The following is a 5,119-nucleotide window of genomic DNA, read 5'->3' on the forward strand; positions in this document are numbered from 1 at the left end:
TTTATTAGGTTTAGATAAAATAATAGAGCCCATATTTTTTCCACCATGAAAAGCATTAATAAGGACAAGCTAGGCACATACAATCATGGATGGAACAAAGATCCTGAAACCAGTAACGATGTTTTCAGATTACAGCACTCAAGGAGTGATCCTTAAGAGCTCTCCTAGAAGGTGCTGCAAAACACAGAAATTTTTAGGTATTTCCCTCTGACTGTCTTAGCACACAACACCAACGAGGATGACTCTTAAGATGCTCCACAGTCATTAAACTGATTTTCATGTAAACAATTTGCTCGTGCATAGGCCTGCAATAGACTTCCTCTCTCTCACTCTTTTACCTTCCAAATCTTGAGGGAATGTGTCTAATGGAATAGTATAACCAGGAAGCATGTAAGAAAAGTGATCTGGGAACTGGACTCATCAACTTTTCATATGAGATTCAGAAGAGAATTTAGAAGGGGGTAGTGACATTGAGTTCATTCATTTTCTAGCTCAGTCCTAAACCCCATTTTGTATGCTATGACTTAAATACTAAGTTATCAGTTTTCTTAGATTGAGTTCATCCTGAAATCAGAGCCTGAGACCAGGATTTTGTTGAAGGTATTTTACTTGGGAGGTGATTCCAAAAAGCCTGGGTAAACAGAAACAGTGAAGTAAGAAGAGCTGACTAATTACGTTTATTAAACTAGTTATCACTGTAGGCAACTGGAATTCAGCCCCACTGAGGAACTTCTGAGTAATCACATAGATTGTGCCTCAGAATTATCCCTCTGGAGGACAGAAAACTGGGACATTTATTCACTGACACCTGTCCTCCGGGTGAGAGTTGTTTCCAGAGAGTGTTAACTCTCAGCAAACTCCAAAAGCATTGTGTACTGGGGCAGAGTGGGGTGGGTGAGCCCCAAGGAATAGAATTGAGAGAAAGAGAGGAGCTTGAAGTGGGACACCATCAACCTACATCAATGCTGCCTAACCTAGGTGAAGATGACATCAGAGGCTGGATGAGGGTTGGGACACTAGGCACTAAAGGCCTCTGCTACAGTCTATTCCTTGCACTGCTGGCCTCCTCTCAGGTCTTGCATTAATTCCATTTTATGACTCTTCAAGGGAGCTACTATTAACAATCTCTAAAATCTCTTTTGTGTTAGTGGAAGAGGAATCTGCTGCAGCTGATCCTGAATCTTTATTCACACCCATCTTCACTCTACTCTCATATCTGCTCTTAATTTTCCTCCTTCTCAGACAGAAAATTGGTTAGTTGGAGTTCTTGGCTGCTGGGGTGATCAGACCTTTTTTTTTTCCTGAGGAATATGAGCCCTTAGCTTATTGACATCACTACAATGCCCCATTATCTCCAGGCATGTAGGTAAAGAGAGGTGCCCAGTAAATTCTATGAGTTCCCCGTAATCTCCTACCTTTTGCTATTATAGCCTAGCTCCTTGTAATAATCTAGGCTGATGATCTCTACCAGAATAATATCTTATTTCTTTTCTTACTGGTCAATTTATATAAGGAGCCCAAAGTGACCAGAGTCAGTGGAAGACTGGTTCCAAGACCCATATATCCTAGCCCAATATAACAGCCATTATGTAGACACACATACCACAGCTTGGAAGACTGCCCAATTCACAGGGTGCCATCTCCATGCTGGCATTTCAGCTGAACTTTGAATAAGCCACTTCAATAATTATGCCAACTTTTGTCTGTGATACAGTCCATAATAATATCAGTGCTAATTTTAGCTTCTCCTCACCACAAAATGAGACTGTTGGTCTGAGGTGCTTTTAGGTGAGACTTCATGGGTAATTATCATGCTCTGTAATCTCTTAGTGTGCTAGCAAAAGAACTCAATGCAAGGATGGCAATCCCATATTTGAAGTAGGTGTCAATTTCAGGAAGTATGATTAAAACAGATAATAAGTGTAAAATCAGCTTTCTACCCTGTGGCTTGCTAGTCACCTTGAGAAATAGTGCCATATCTCGGACTCAGTATCAGATTCTGTTGCAGGCACAGTGGACATTGAGCAGTGGCATTCCAGATAAATACTCTTTAAGAGATGGCAAACTGCTAGCTTCATGCCTAGCCTCAGTCTCAGCCACCAAGAGTACTCCATTCATGGACCGTCTCACAAGAATTGGTGTGAGGAACTTATTTTAACATTTTTTGAAGTACATGTCTGCTGGTGATGAATTCCTTCTGTTTTCATTTGAGAAAATCTTTTTTCTCCTTCATTTTTAAAGGGTAGTTTAACTAGATACAGAGTTCTAGTTTTTTGTTCTGTTTTTGTTTATCAACAATTTAAATATTTTATTCTTCTTGCTTGCATGGCTTGTGATGAGAACCCCACTGTAATTCTTATCCTTGATTTTCTATAGGAAAGGTACTTTTGCTCTTTGGCTACCTCCACAATTTTCTTTCTATCTTTGGTTTTCTACAGATGCCTTGGTGTAGCTTTTTGGTATTTATTGTTCTCGGTGTTCTTTGAGCATCTTGAATCCATGGTTGAAGTCTGTCATTAATTTTGAAAAGTTCTCTGCCAATAATCCTTTAAATATTTTTCTGCTTTCTTCGGTATTCTTCTTATGGTATTCTAGTGACATGTAAGTTATAGCTTTGTATCTCATGAATATTCTTAATAAATAAAAAATAAATAAATAAAATAATAAATACAAATAAAATAAAATAACATAAAAATAGCCCCACAGTTCTTGGATATTCTAAACTGATATTTTGTTTGTGTGTGCTTTTTTGTTTTTTATTATTATTATTGTTATTCTCTTTGCCTTTCAGCGTGGGACGCTCCTACTGACACATTTTCAAGATCAGTGATTCTTTCCTTGGCTGTGTCCAGTCTATTGATGGGCCCATTAATAGAATTTTTTATTTCTGCTAGTGTTTTTTGATTTCTAGAACTTCCACTCTTAGAGATTACATCTCTCGGCTTATATTACCCATGTACTTTTCCATGAGATCTCTTAAGATATAACCAAAAGAGGATGCTATTCTTACCATGTCTCTGAGCTGCACAACATGTCTGGAGAATTTGTAAGTTTGGGGAGAATCAGGATAGAAACTTTTGATACAGTCATTGGGCTGCACCTGCCTTAGCAATGGTGAGGTTTACAAGCAATTAATGTTGGCTGAGGGGAGTTGAGGCAGTAGAGGGAGATATGGCAGTTTCCAAATGGGTGTGAATCTGTTCAATTTGATAGTACATGTGCAGCTCATGAATTGGGAATTCATACAAAACAATCAGAAGGGAGATGTATGAATATTCTACATGAGCAAAAACTTACTGGTGATCATGTAAAAGTCACTGTATGCTTATAGAAACACACATATTCAAAAAAAGTTAATACAACTGTGATTGTTAAAGGAAAAATAACTTTTGTAATTTTTGGAGAAAATCAAAAGCAACAGATAAAAATGTCCTAAAATTACGTGTATGTTTTTATCCTCGTGTTCATTCTATTTATATTGTTTTTAAGCTAACATTGATGCATGTGTATTGGTAATGCACACTCACACACACACACACACACACACACAGATCTTCAAAAAAGATCCTTATCTTCATGAATAGATTGCTATTATCTGTTAATTCTATTTTTCCACGAAGCTTTCAAAGTACCCTTTTAAGTGTGTGCTTATGTGTGTGTAATATGAGTATATATGTAACTTCATGACTGTGATAACCTAAGAATGAAAACGCTTTTTGGTGTACATATATATGTGTTTACTTGTGTATGTATAAATAATTATATTCACAGATCCAAAATAACTGAGCTGAAATAAACAAGATATTAAATCTACATGCGTTAGCATTTTATATCTTCATTTTCTTATTTAATTTTTATGAGAAGTTCTAAAAATTAGTGATAGTTTACAATAACTGGGCACATGTTAACCAATTTATTTTGTCATATTAAATTCTCTTTAGTATAAATATTTGATTCTTTCAAATGGCATTACATTTTAAATACAATTTTTAGAAGAACTGTATACTATTTTTCATTGATATTAGCATCATCAATGTTTTATAAAATATAAAAAAATTAACAAAAAATGTATCTTTCTTTAAGTTATTAAATTTTAGCACTTCAGTGAAGCTTCAGTCTTTATCATGTTAGTGTAGACCTGTGTTGGCTATGTTTTAGACACTAATATTATTTTAAATAGACAAGAAACAAGTAAATGGTTATTATTTTGTCATAATGAAAAGAAAATAAACTACATTAAGATGTTTACTTAATATTGGTTCAAACCAATATTACTAGGAAGATTTTCATTTTAATAGCTTTCGGAAATTTTTTACGTTATTTAGTTTTCTACCTTGTCCCACAGCACCCAGTGTTTATCAACAAACTCTTTGAAGTTACTATTCTTTGTTTGTTGTTAATATTTCCATTGAACACTATTTTTTCAAGGGCTTTTTGTTTTTAGCTACTGATAGTGTCAATAAATAAGCCCAATAGAATAAAACAGTATATAAATTTAAAATCTTAGTTTCCACTGTGATGAATCTCTAATTATAGCAATCTTTGAATAATTACATGTAAGGTACTACAATTCTGTTTATATATTTTCAAGAAAACATGAAATGAAATTTGTATTCTCAAAGTGGTCAGTTGCCATGAAGATCAGTGGTGATACATTACAAAGTATTGTAAAATTAAATTTACAGCTCAGAATTTCAAATATTGTGTGGTCAATTTTTTGGAAGGTTCATATCAAAAAATGTCAAACAAATATTTTAAAGAAAATCCATCTTCACGAAAATAAATATTTATCTATAACTGCTCAACAGTATTTTTATGTTTTTAAATTATTAAAGGGATAATTAATTTAAATTATTATTGATATATACACATTCTATGTAAGTTGAATATACAGTAATTTTATATAGTTAAGTGCATTTTATTATCAAGCTAGATAAGTTTATGACTTGGCATTTTTTAATTTTTTATATTATATATGTATTACAAATTATATATAAACATAGACATAGAATTTTCTTTTGTTTTAACCCTGCAATACTTTAGCACCTTGTGACCATTGCGAATTATTCAATGCAAAATTTTACATTAAATTTCTAAAACTGTTGTTAATATGTTGCTA

This window comes from Cynocephalus volans, chromosome 1 (assembly GCF_027409185.1).
Source record: "Cynocephalus volans isolate mCynVol1 chromosome 1, mCynVol1.pri, whole genome shotgun sequence".
NCBI classification, from domain to species: Eukaryota; Metazoa; Chordata; class Mammalia; order Dermoptera; family Cynocephalidae; genus Cynocephalus; species Cynocephalus volans.